This window comes from Megalobrama amblycephala, linkage group LG5, assembly GCF_018812025.1.
Source record: "Megalobrama amblycephala isolate DHTTF-2021 linkage group LG5, ASM1881202v1, whole genome shotgun sequence".
Classification (NCBI taxonomy): Eukaryota; Metazoa; Chordata; class Actinopteri; order Cypriniformes; family Xenocyprididae; genus Megalobrama; species Megalobrama amblycephala.
In genome coordinates, this window is record NC_063048.1 from 22,484,360 (window position 1) to 22,499,035 (window position 14,676).

The 14,676-nt window shown below is 35.7% G+C and overlaps 1 protein-coding gene across 1 annotated transcript in view; it reads right to left on the bottom strand.

Annotated features, from left to right (window-relative positions):
* The window catches only part of chst15 (carbohydrate (N-acetylgalactosamine 4-sulfate 6-O) sulfotransferase 15), a 33,226-nt gene extending 19,164 nt beyond the window's left edge, over positions 1-14,062 (bottom strand). The window contains exon 1 of the mRNA XM_048191262.1: positions 13,902-14,062. The gene's annotated coding sequence lies outside the window, so the exon portion shown is untranslated. The remainder of the gene's footprint in view (positions 1-13,901) is intronic.
* Between the last annotated feature and the right edge of the window lie 614 nt (positions 14,063-14,676).

The following is a 14,676-nucleotide window of genomic DNA, read 5'->3' on the forward strand; positions in this document are numbered from 1 at the left end:
ATCATTGCAGTAGTTCAGTAAAGCCTGAACTTTTCTCATTAAAATGCTACTTGTCTTTTCCCAAGCTGATAAATTCAAGGGCATAAATAATATAGCAGTTATTATTAGAGACATCTTGTATAACTTGGGACCCATCTGGCAGACAGATGCGCTTATCGGTGATGTTATGTGAACTCCTGCTAAAGCAGGCCTTTCTCAGTGCCCCTTTATTCCCTCTCTGATACTCCAGCATGCATATATGTGATGACAGGCTCACGTTCAGTTTGGCAGATTTGTTTTGCGGTTTGAAGAAGATGTTTGCGTCTCAGTGTTTGAAACATGTGGCATGTGGTTTGCTGTTGATTTCAGGCTGTCAGTGCATTGATGGAAGGCTTTATTGTCTTATTCTGTGCAGCGTGTGTAGCACCACAGCAAGGAAGCTGGGGAGAAGTGTTTATGTAATCCATGCTGAAAAGAGCAGTAGCGCAGAAGAAAAAAGTGTAATTAAACAACAGAGATGAGAGAAGAGAAGTTCCCGCAGGTGCTTCACTCAGCAGCCTATGTGAATAAACATTTCTCAGATATGAAAGAAAGAAAGAAAGAAAGAAAGAAAGAAAGAAAGAAAGAAAGAACAAACTCTTTTAAGATGATTCCACCCTTATACATCAGTATCTTTCACACATATTAGAATTGTGAGATATAAACTAGCAATTGTGAGAGAAAAAAGTCAGAATTGAGAATCTCTCACAATTTAGACTATTTATCAGAATTGTGACTTTATTTTTCAGAATTGCAAGTTTGTATCGCACAATTTGGAATTTATATCTCGCAGTTGTGAATAGGGTTGCACGATTTATCGCACACGATTTGGCAAAGGCTGCGATTATTTTATGCACAGCTTGTCAGAGCTTTACGGCTCTGTGATCAGTAGTAAATGCTTCTCCATCTGAAAGCCAGAGGGCGCTCTTGCGCAGAAACTCTAAATTTGCCCAGCCGCAGAAGAAGATAACACACGTCATAGCTGAATAAACAGAAGATTGAAATGCTTTGATTGATTAACCCTTTGAGCGGTACGGTCCCACATATGGGATTTTTATTTCAGTGCCCCTGGGTGTACGGTCCCACATATGGGATTTCGAACGTTCAGCGACGTCACATAACTGCCAGATTCAAACTGTGCTTTCGCGCTTTGGCTGTGAGACGGACGCGCGCAGCTCTTGTCATATATCACAGCTATGCAGTGTTTTCAGCCACATAATGTTTCTTTTAAGGTTTCAGACATTTAAATACGCATAAGCACCATTAAAACAATACATTTAGAGTTTATAAAATACACACTGATGTCAGACATCAGCGGAAGCAGCAATAACAGTGAATTCAAATATAATTTGCCGACATCTATTCATATCATACACACATAATGGGCCTAAGTAACTATAAAGTTTACTCTATTATTCTTCCAGTTCACCAGCCACTTACTTGCATATATTTCAGGAGAAACTGATGAATTCACCTGCTGTAAATCCGACTGAAAGGGCTCTGTGAACTGCAGCGCAAACTAAGATGTCGGCGCCCATCTCGCATTATAGATCAAGAAAAAGATCATTTATAAAGGTTTTAAAACAACAAAACACACTCACTTACACATATTTGAAAATCGGAATATCATATAGTTGATGACATGGTAAGCAATTTTGCGAATATTTTAAATAAACAAAGAAAAACAAAATAATAGCGATCCATCTGTCATACAGTGTTATTGTGGCTGCGTTCAGCGCTCGTGACACGCATGACGCGTCGCTATGGAAACATTAAAGGCAAACGTTCTAAAATAACGGTCGCCTTAAAAAAACTCACTCTGGGGGGACAGTTAGAATATTTTAAACTCACGCTCGAAAGGGTTGGCTAATAAACACAACTGCCTTATTCTGTGTAAGAAGCCACATCATCTCACAGAAGGATGCTCAACTGTCAAAGTGTTATGAAGTGAGTTTAGAGTAAAAACATGTTATTAAATGTTGTCTTTTGTTGGACAAGTTGTTGATAAATGCTTCTCTTGTCTGGAAAGATGTTTGACGCGTGTTGCTTTTTCAAATGTACATTATAAGCGACTCAAACTCACTTGGAGCATTTGGAGCCATACTTCATTGACAAGCTGCGCATAAAAAAAATAATTGCAGCCTTTGCGATTTCATAATCGCACTAGGAATCGCGTTTAAGCGATAATTTCGTTTAAGTTCAATGTTATTTTTCATATTGTGCGATAAATCGTGCAGCCCTAGTTGTGAATGTATATTTCACAATTCTGAGAAAAAAAATTAGAACTGTGAGATGCAAACTCGCAATCAGAAAAAGTTGGTAACACTTTATTTTACAGTGTCATAGTTACACATTACTACATGTATTTACTATAGTAATAACAGTAAATTATGCATAATTACAAGTAGCTAACCCTAAACCAAACCCTAACCCTAACTGTAACACTATAGTAAATACATGCAGTTAATTAATATTACTCAGTACTTATTTGAGTAATTACAATGTAACTACGGCACTGTAAAATAAAGTGTAACCGTCCATACAAATATAATCATATATATATATATATATATATATATATATATATATATATATTATTTTTATTTTTATTTTATTTTTTTTTATAAATATATAGTATGGTCATGAAACTCTTCCGAGCAGCTGATTGGTTCACTTAAAGCCAATGGGTCGTCCAATAGTTCCGTTTTGTTCTATCTACGTAACCTGTTTATTCCTGACTTCAAATCGGATTAATTCATTGCAGCACACCATTGGATTTGGCTTGCCCTTCACCTTCCCCAGCACCACCTGCCTAGATCTGCTCGGGGGTTTCTCCCTATGTTTCCTTGCAGCAGCCTAAATTCACTTCAGTGTTTTCATGTGCATTTCATCCAGCAGCGTAGCAGATCCAAGACCAAACCTATGTACATTCCATGTATATAAATAAATGCTGTTTAAATTCATTCTGAGAGTTGTCATGACTGAACTAATATAATTTGTTTTATTTTATTTATTTTATCAAAAATCTTCTCAGAGAATTATCAGAATCAATTCATGAAGATACTCGTGGTGTAATTACTTTACTTACTCTACTACTAGAGACTTTTTTAAAATCTACTACTTGCTAACATCTACAACATTTGCTATTAATTAACAGCTCCATGGTTGTGTATTCAACTGTTATGTGTTTCCTGACAATGCACTGTTGAAATACTATTGTGTGCTTGATGGGCAACTCAGGACACCTCTTCCCAGATCTTTTATGTCCCAGATACACACACAGTACAACAATAGATCCAAGTTCTTCTTGCCATTTAATCAATAGCCTGTTCTTTGTTACCTTCCACAAGGAAAATTCACAAGGATAATATGTAGCAAATGTCAGCAGTGCAGTTGTGCATAAAAATGCGAAGTCACGTAGATTCTATACCGTCAGATAACAGCCACTTGAATTTATCTCATAAATAAATGATATATTAGACTGGGTTCTTAATTAAATCTGCTGCCTGGGACTTGTGATATAAAGAGTTGAGATACAAACTGAAAATAGAGGGAAGGGAGATTCATTATAGAGCATCCGTTGTGCGAATGAACAGACGTGTGCTACAAATAACTCCCAGAATCCTTTTTCATTTGTTTTATTTTTTCTCTCTCTCATCCTATTCTTTTATGTTTCTCCACCCCCGAATGCAGGTTATGGAAGGCAGCTTTCATTTTTCTTAACACAAGGTTTTGCCTATCACAATATATTCTTGTTTTTTTTCCCCTTCCTTGTTATGTTTCTATTGATCCTTTTGTTTTTTATAGTTTAGTCAAAACTTCACTCTTTAAACCAGGGTTTTTCATATACCTTTTGTTGCCAAAGAACTCTAAATATGTGTTCCTTGAGATTCCTTTGCTGAAATATAAAGGCTGTATAAAGTATTTTCATGTGCAGTATAAAGCCCCATTAATGTTATAAAAACAACATGTTGTTATTTAAATAATTTGTAAAATGCTATTTATTTTCAAGTCAAAAGACACAATTAAAATATTATCTTGGAAGTTCTTTTATTTTATTTTTTTATATTATTTTTTTTTCTACCAACTGCTGCATGTATAATTATTTTTTTTTATCACAAAACTATTTGCAATTTTTTACTGAATAATCATAAATATAATCATTATTTATTATTGGATTATCTCTCTATCTATCTATCTATGCTCTCCTGGTGTAAATACACTATATACATGATTAAAAAACTATGTGAAATAAACCTGTATGTACTGTATCTATATTTCCTCTAACACCATATGCTTTCCCATCACTCCATGCATGGCAGAAATGTGCTTGAATATAAAAGACCTTGAAATGTAATTTGTGGCAATCACAAATTACGATTGCGGCTACAAATTTTCATAACAAACTCGACAGACAGCACACTTTGTTCTTCCCTTTCTCAGTAGACCATGCTCTTCTGAACCCAAACAATGCAGCCTCTTTTGACCAGAGAATGCCATCGGCCTCGTCCTATCTTTGGATAGTGGCTGGCTAATGTTCCATGCATCATTAAAGAGGGCAGCAGACCAATGCTCCTGGCACACATGACCAGAAGAGAGAGGGGGAGAAGTGAACTCACTCAGCCCAGCATTCAGAGGCTGTCCTCCCTCCATTGATACTAGTGCACAATGTTTATGTTTCTGCTTCAAACAGCCATGAAAGCAGAACTTAGAACTGAGCCTCAGGGGGCCTGACGCTTCAAGTAAAATCATATTAGGACTTAATCTGATCTAATTCTGTGCCTGTTGATAATACCTATTCACTAGTGCAGTTGCTAAAAATAAACTATATTGGGGGAAGGGGACACTGGCAAGGCCAGTGCCTCGCTGTTTGTGGTTTGCATAGTCTTGTGCAGCCAGATCTCTGATTAAAGAAAGGTCTGGTCCTTATTGCAGCTTATTCCAGCGAAGAACAGTCTAATAAGACAGGAAGAGACGACTTTGGAAAAAATATTGAAAACAAATGTATTAAATATTTAATTGTTCATTCTTACACGTTTCTCTATTCTTGCATTAGTTTACCATTACCATCCTCAAATAATCACTTATTTAATCTTTTATTACACTAATGTTATGTTAGATAACACATTCATTGGTTACTTTGTATTTACTCAAATAAGTACTGAGTAATATTAATTAAGTACATGTATTGAGTTAGGGTTAGGGTTTGGTTTAGGGTTAGTTACTTTAATTATGCAATTATAATTATTTAATTATAAGTAATTATGCATGATTTACATGTTTTTATAGTAAGTACATGTAGTGTTACCATTATTTTACTGTCCTTGTTATGTTACATGTAGATACTATAGTAATAACAGTAAATTAAGCATAATTACATGCAACTAACCCTCAACCAAACTCTAATCCTAAGTACATCTACTTAATATTACTAACATACTTAAATGTGTAATTACACTGTAATAAGGACAACTTAAAATAAAGGGTTATTTTAAGGTGTCTTTGTTACACTGTAATTTAAGTATTGAGTAATGTTAAGTAACTACATGTTTTTACTCTAGGTTTAAGATTAGAGTTTGGTTTGGGGTTAGTAGCATGTAATTATTCATAATTCATTTATTACAATAGTAATTACATGTAACATGTAACAATGACACTAAAATAAAGTGTTACCAAATAAAGTGTAATCTTTTGTTACAATGTCATGATGTCTACATTTTCATTTAAAGTTACATGCCTAAACTTGTAGCATTTAAAATGATTAATTTAGTTTTTTTATTTGTATTTTTAAAACAAAATAGAATATTGATATTAATATTGAAGTTTTGATACTAACCTGGCAAACTTTGGCAAATCCTCAAAAGCACTTGCTGACTGTTTGTAGGCGGACTGAGTAAAAAAAAAATCTGTGTGCCCTGAACTGCACAAGGCCAGCCAATCAGATAATAGCTTGCCAGATTGTTAAAGTACTTTCCAGGTTTGTGTCCAGTATGCATCAGACGGTCAGTGAGCGGACTGTGGGCGATCTGTGGGTGTGCCGTCTGTGGCTGAGACTATGTTTAGGATGACAAGAGCATAGAAATGCACAGACAAACTGCAAAACAAGTTTTGTCTTTTTTATGGGGATGAAATGAAGATGGGAATTTAAGCCACTGAACCAAGCACTGGGCAAGGATATGCATAAATGATATACTTCCCTCAGATTTACTCTTATACAGAAACTTTACAGTAATGCAGCCAGGAAGTACATTACAGCAGCTCGCTAAAGTTCATTTTTTACATTTATTATCACTTATGTAAGCTTATAATATGAAAACATGTTTTTTAGGAATAGACTTGCGTAAGAGTAAATGTATCAAAAAGTAATGCAACGTAACCCTTGAGGCGCCCTGCATGATGAATCATCCTGCTGGAATGGGCCATCGTCCTGAAAATTACTTCCCCTGATACTCTGCTTCTTTCCCTCCCTCTCTCTCTCTCCATACTATCAAAGTTTTGAAGCAGTCCTTGCAAACCGCTGTCTTTGATTTAATCAGTTTAAGCCCCAAATTAGGCAATTACGCAATAAACAGGAAACAAGTATTGCTTGAGTTGAGTAGCAAGTCCATTACAGTAAATGTCACAAGGTCACTTAAGAGTTACCAGAAATATTTTATGACTGAACTCAGTGGTCCATTAACACAAGCTCACTATGGCTCACTGAAGCAGGTAGACAGATCTCCCTATTTGGCGGTTTCAGACAGGCTTACACCATTAAGACAGGCTAACACAACACAAGAGATTAATACCACTCAGGCGGACACCATTAAGACTAACAAAAATCACTCATGCAAGTTAATGCTGCATACAAATGACTCCACAATGGCACTCACGGCCTTCTGTGCTTGTAGGAATGCTGTTAGCATGTCTCAAATACACAACATGGCTGGAGGCAACACAAGATTATATTCCCACGGATGGCCAAATACATTGCTGACTAGGCTGATGTTAACAATTGGTGAAGTGTGGAGTGAAATATTTTAGTGATATATCTTCATTGTTGCTATAGAGTTCGCTTAAACTGCAGTGGCTGTGAGTCTTGCAAAGCAAAAAGGGCCTGCACAACAAAGAAGAATTCCAGTTCAAGAATTCAAGTTCACAATTTGTCATAAGGATAAAGTGTCTCATGTGACATGCATGAATTTTGACTTTAATGGTGTCATTTTTAAATTTATAGAATTGTATTATTTTATTTTTTTATATTTACTTATTTTTATTTATAAATAAAAAATACAAAATTTACAAATTTAGTAAATTTAATACATTACTTTATACACAACTGAAAAATTTGGGGTTAATGGTTTTTTAATGTTTTTGAAAAACATTATGCTCACAAAGGCGGAAATTATTTGAGCAAAAATGCGGTAAAAACTAATATTGTGAAATATTATTATAATTTAAAATAACTGTTTTCTTTTCTATATATTTTTATAATAAAATGGAATTTATTGTTATTGATGGCAGAGCAGAATTTTCAATGTGATTACTTCAGTCTTTAGTGTCACATGATCCTTTAGAAATCATTCTAATATGCTGATTTAGTGATCATGCAACATTTGTTATTTATTGTTGTAAACAGTTGCACTTCTTAATATTTATATAAAAAAAAACATGCTAAACAATTTTCAGTTTTTTTTTTCCAGAATTCTTTGATAAATAAATAAAAAATTGATTAAAAAAAACAGTATTTATTGTAACATTATAAATGTATTTACTGTTACTTTTGATCAATTTAATGTGTCCTTGCTGAATAAAAGTATTAATTTCCCCAGGGCCGCGGAAAGAGGTTTTGGGTTGGGGGTGCTGTTTTTTTTTTTTTTATGTTCACCACATTTGAATAAGAAACAATATCGAGTCTATAAAACACATCAAAACTCCATGAAGTACTACAAGCGGGCAAATTCTTTCTATGCACACTGCAACGGTCACAACATGACATCACATTCTGTGCGTATCTAATAAAGCAATAAGCCCCTAGAAGCCATGTTTTACAGTGAATTTATAACAGCTAAGGGGTGTTAGCTGTTATAAATTCACTGTAAACCACTGCTTCACAGGACTTACTGCTTTTGTAAAACGGTTACCACACAATACAAATATTAAAGGCAAAAAGTATCAATACAACTTTCATTAAAAGGCTTCCTTCTGCTGGAAAAAAAATAGACCCTGACTGTGAACAGCAACAGAAGTTACATTTATTTCGCCATTAGATGGCACTAAGACGCAAAGACTTTTATATTGAAATTTCTAGTAAACACGGAACAAGACGCAAACGCTTTGACTAGCGCTGTCAATGTCAGCAGCACACGGGAAAACCCACTAAATGTTAAAAGGACAAGATTGCAGCAGACATTCAAACTGATTTTTTATTATGAACATAGGACTGACCTGAAGGAAAATGCTAAATTTGAATGCAGGTAATACACTTGGTCACTCGATATCTCTCTCAAAATACTCTTCTACATAATGCTGTAATCTTCAGTGAACAAAATCAATAGAGAACAAACATATGTTTACGTTGCTAAGAGTGGTTGCTAAGACAGACGCAACATTCAGTGGCGCAGTGATACTTATGTAATGAGGTCAGCTGTATGTTTTCGGGAATTTTACAACGGCTTCGAACGCGGCTCAACCAATCAGAATCAAGGGCCGGAACGATCCGTTTTATAATTATGTTTTTTTTTTTATAAAAGGGATAGTTCCGTCCCTTGTGACTATGAGCTCAGTTCTTCTCCTGTATAATGTTCAAGTTACAGTACTGGATATAAACTACTTTCAAAGTTTTTAATAGATCACTCTTTCTATCACATGGAGGCCACACAATATTAAAAATTCAATGCTGTGTAATATCTGATTTGCTGGGGTATGAAATTGCAAAAAAAAAAAAGGAAAAGAATGGAGAGCCTTTATAGGGCATAAATTGTGCCAGTGAACAGATGACATGAGCCATAAATAACTGAATTCTTTCTCATTGGATTTTTTTTCCAACTTTCATCCCCTTTTATTTTCCCCCAAAGGTTATGGGAGGCAGCTTTCATTTTCTAAAAAGAAAAAAAAAATTAAAAGAGGGGTTTGCCAGGGGCTGGGCACAAACAATCCACACACACACATAAGTAGAAGGAAAGAGACATTCACATAAATACACACACACGCACAAACACATCTCCATGTCAGAAGCCAAAGGGCATCTGTCTACCTGTCTGGCCAAGTTTTGCGGCTCTCAGAAGAAAAAGAAAGAGAAATGTTAATAAAGGCCTTGTTTCCTGTAGTGTGAGGTTTGAGAGCCCCTGCTGTCTTCCACTATTGAGATTCATCTCACTGCTGAAAGCAATAGGAACAATATATAAAACACCCCCTTAATACAAAATGTGCTATTATGGTATTCCTGAATAAATTGTATAGTTTTATGTAATGTTATGATGATGGAAAATATCATGAAAGTCCAATTTATTGTATCATCACAGGCCAAGTGTAACACATACACACAAAAAATAAGAATTTGCTCAATGACCATGACATATAAAATCTGACATGTAAAAAGAAAAGCAATCAATATGATAGTTAAAATAATAAACAAGTGAATGGATGTAACATTTAGTTAGAAACACCATTCACTTACAGTTTTTTTCAACTGCTTACACACAAAATCCTTACTTGTCACACAATTTCTGAAACCTGACACTCAAACACCAGAACCACATGCCAAATCTGCAAAACCATACACTAATTCTCTTCGACTCAGTTTTCAATTTTATAAAACACTTTTTGCAAAACACAACACACAATTCTCTATGTAACACACAAAAATCTAACAGGAAGTATTTTGATTTCCTTTTTCAAACACAACAATTGTTTCTGTCCAACTACACATGGTTGATGTATTTCTTTTCTTTCATACTGTGTAATACTGTATTCACAACCACAAATGCTTACAGTAAAAAAACTGTAAAAAAAAAAACCTGTAAAAAACAAGCGCTTTTAATTGTTTTCATACACAGTTAAGATTACGGGGTCAGATTATGGATTAATAAAGACTCGTTTTCACATCTCCTTGCACAATATTATGTTCTTCCAGGATCATCAAATATGATTGATAATTGCATAGAGTTTGTATTGGTGGTATGGTTCTGTTCTGGGCAAGAACTTCCTGTGCATCCATGCAGCCTAGCATGGATAAGAGCAGGGAGAGTAGCAATAACCCCCCTAGGGTAAACAGAACAGAACCAATATATGCAGATATAATTAATGTCAATAATTTAACATGTACACATTTCAAGAATTAGTTGATTCAGGGGAATCATAAGACCGATCCTGACTGAAGAGAGGAGGAGCTGGGGATGGAGGAGGGTAATTAGCTCCTGAGAATGAAATAGCTGCTGATAATACTGAAGGTAACGGTAAAAGAGCTCAAAGAGAGATCTGAACAAGCTAAAACAGCACGATTACGGACTCTTTTTATACCAATCAAAATGCGTGTTCATTTAAATGCAATGTGTGGACTTTTTACACGGTCCCTTGCCCGCCATTTGTTCTATTTCCATTTAGCAAAACTCTTTTCTTTTTTTTTTTATTAACGACTACACCTACTCCAACCCTAAACCTACCCTGAGTGATTTATAGTGCATATACACTTTATGAGCACATGTGTTCCCTGGGATCGAACCCACAATCGCATTCAATTCAACTCAATTCATTTCACATTTATTGAATTGAATTGAAATGATCACATGATTGCATATTGTTGTATGATTTAATGCTCTACCAATTGAGCTACACAAAATCTGAAATCTGACGCAGATAAAAGGGTACAATCCATTAAAATTAAAGTGTCCTGTTGTCAATAGGGGTGCAACTTTAGTAAACGTTCCAATGGGTCATATTTCAGGGAAGTGACAAATGACCTATATGAGCGTATTGGTTGGAGGACATGTATATATTTAAAATAGCTTTAAAAACATAATAAACAATGTTTTATTAAAAGTGTAAAAATGCAGACAGTTTTCTGTGATGGTTAAGTTTAGGGGTGGGGGTTGTGTAGGAGGACAGAATGTACAGTTTATACAGTATAAAAACCATTACACCTATGGAATGTCCTCACTTTGATAGCAAAACAAACCTGTGTGTGTGTGTGTGTGTGTGTGTGTGTGTGTGTGTGTGTGTGTGTGTGTGTGTGTGTGTGTGTGTGTTTTGGTCCCCATGAAGAAAACATCTTATAAGAAACCTTTCTGTTTTCTGTAATGGGTAGGTTTAGGAGTAGGGGTAGGGTTAGTTGATAGACTATACAGTTTGTACAGTATAAAAAAACATTGTTTCTTTGGAAAGCCCCCATAAAACATGGAAACCAGTGTGTGTGTGTCTAGCCAGACAGTGGGTCAGAGCAATGAAGGGTTTAGTTGTTGGTATGGATAGCATGTTGACTCAGCATTAAGTTATATATTCTGCAGCTGTTAAGATCTGGTGAATGTCTTTCTAAGGAAGAGACTTTCCAGCCATCCAATACATACTCCTTGTGCCAACAATTACTAATACATCACAGCCTTGTAGACACTCCAGAGTGCAGTAGCCATGACAAACATGAAACCTCTCCATGGCAATTTCCTGAGGTAAAAGAGCGCTTTAATTCTCTTTAATGTCTTACAAAATAATACAAAATTTAAAGCAACTTTAAATTGTTCTGAATTCATTGGTTAGAATTAACCAGCTACAGCCTGATTAACAGGTGCTTTACAGTACAGCATGGATTTCAACAGGTTTTGACACTGTAGATGCAACCTGATGCCATAGAATAATGTAAGACTAGATCCATCTGATACCCAAGTGAGAGATGTTCTTCTATCAACAACCACTGATATTCCTAGGACAACATTCCTACCAGTCTCTTTCCCTCATTCTAAACCCTGTTCCTAAAATCCGTCCGGGGTGGAGCTTATTGGATGGGGGCAAGTGAATGCCAGAGTTCCAGAATTAGATAAAGCCCATATCAATTGACCGTTCGCAATGACCCGCCCCCTTTAGTTACTGTTGCTACGTCTGACAAGCCATGCCGATCTCTCGCCACACATCATTGTTCTCACACAGTGAAAAATACATTGCGGAGCAAAGAGGACACTGACAACGCGTTGAGATAGAACAGAGCAGGTTACTTTTGATATGAAACAAAGTCTCAAATTTCAAATTTTATCATTTTTAAAGAAATTTAAACATGTGGCTCTTTAATGTGTCATGACAGATTGCTGTGGCGCCTCAGTTCAAGCGGCTCGTGAACCGATCATCTCTTCTTAATTGTTAATTTATAGCATCAAATAAACACGAATGAACAGGAATGTTGTTTCAACTGCAGAAAGACGTCAGTACACACCATTTTTCAAGTTCACCGACGTTAATCTGCCAACTCCCCTGACTGCTTTGTCAGACAAAATGGCGGATTCTGTGTTATGATTGGTTAGATCGCCTGTCAATCAAACTCCTGGCAAAGGGTCAATTAGAAAATGACCTGAAATTGTTCATGACTGACTGATTGGCTGACTGACTTAATCACATATTCCATATGTGTACATATGTTTGCTGTACATGTATATTAATAAATCACACGAAATGATGTGTGATTATGAAAGCAAGAGTGTTTAGTGTGCTGTTGGTAGCTAAAAATAGCTCAAGAGCAACAGTCCTTCCAAAGATTTACCATGGTAGCCATAGCTTTCACAAAAATATTACTAACTTGGTATTATCACCAAAAAAGAAAAAGAAAGAAATTAAACAAAATTAAATTACAGGGTTAATTTCTGGGCCATTTGATGTCACGAAATGTTTGCACAGACTCTTTTACATTCGTTGATTTTATTAAGATTTAATTAAGATTAAGATCAAAGAAACCTGTGGAGGTGAGGACATTTTTAAACAAAAATGAATCCCATCCGCTACAAATGTTACAAAAAAATTAATGTAACCTGGAGAAATCTGTTTTGGTTATGTGAACCTTTTACATTTTGATTTAAGGTTCAGAAGCCTGCGATAAATTATGTCTAACAATAGGCTTATAGCCTACTTCTGGTCAATTTTAAAATTCTGTGAAAATGATGAATCATATCTCATAATTGTTCAAGCTTTTTTTTTTATCATGAATACAATCACATCCTGCAAATGTGTGTTGGGTGATATTAGTTTGCTTTCAAAAATATATTTGTCCTAATTGCTTATTCCTGTTTGTCTCCCTTATTTCTGTTTGCCTCTGTTTGTTTTTGTAACACTTGTTAACTATCCAACCCCTCAACCTAAATTAGGTTGGTATAAATATACAACAAAACTTTCGTCATTAATAAGGCTAACAAAAGTTATTTGGTGACACTGAAATTGTCTGTTTACCCATGAACTTATTTTAATGTTTGTTTCACAAGATATATTCAACAAAGAGCGAAAACCTTAGCCTACCAATCGACCCCTGAATGTATGGTTTTACAACAGTAACAATAACTGTAACTATGGTATTTTAGCGTAAACTGTGGTAACGATGGTAACGATGTTTGTAAGGGTAATGCAGTTGAACTTGCCCGAGGTCGTACACAGCGAATCTTCTGTCACAGCAGCATCCCATCCGTTCTGAATGAAACGTTGTGGGTGTGAAAATCCTGATGAGAGCCGCTGTATATGAAGCGCTTCTCAATGGACCAGTTTTAGAAATCATCTTTTTGACGCTTTAACATTCAGTCAGTGACAGAAGGAACATCGCTATAAAGCGCCTCGCGCTCATCTAATGTTTCGGTAAAGCCTGATTCAAACGTGTAACACGTAAACCCTCGAACAATCTTGTCAAAAATACCTTCATATTACTCGCGTAGAAAACTTACCTTGGCAACTTGTCCAGCTTTAGGCTAGCCTACTATTCCAATGAACGCTTGTGTTTGCGTTTGAGACCTCGATATAGAGAACTTTCTGAGCGACTGAGTTGATGAAAGCCTTTCTGTCTCTGTTCAAGCACAAATGTGTGTCTCTCTTTCTCTTTCGCTCTCTCTCTCTCTCTCTCTCTCTCTCTCTATCATCAGGGGTTCAGCAGAGGGGGTGGGATGCATGCTGCTACTGATGTGCTGTGCTCCGACAAATCCCTGCTATTTATGAAATCAATCTACTTGAGAATTAATAATAAAACAGAACAGAAAAGAAGAAATATTTAATGGTCTATTTCGTGAGTTTCGTTACAGTTTAGAAAACAACCTGTAGGTACACAATAAGTATTGATTGATTGAACGTGTTTTATTAATACAAACCCTTTGACCAATTCTGGGTTTTCATCATATCTAATCTCTCCTCATGTTTGTACTAACTGACTGTCATGCAGCCTAATTCAGAAAAGGATGTAATGGTTTTTTGCCAAGGAAATCAGCTTTGCACTGCACTAGTTATTTTTACACATCTTCAATCTGGTATGTGTGTAAACAGCTTTTAAATAAAATAAACATCCCCCTTGCTCCTCTTCTCTTTGATGGATTCACAAAGGTCCATGTAGAGCTTTGAGATTGATGGTGTGTGTGGTCGAGCACATGACAAAACCAAAAAGTCAAAACCTTTGGCAGACCACAGATACTTTTTCCAATGGGAGGAAATATGTTGAATGATTATACAAGA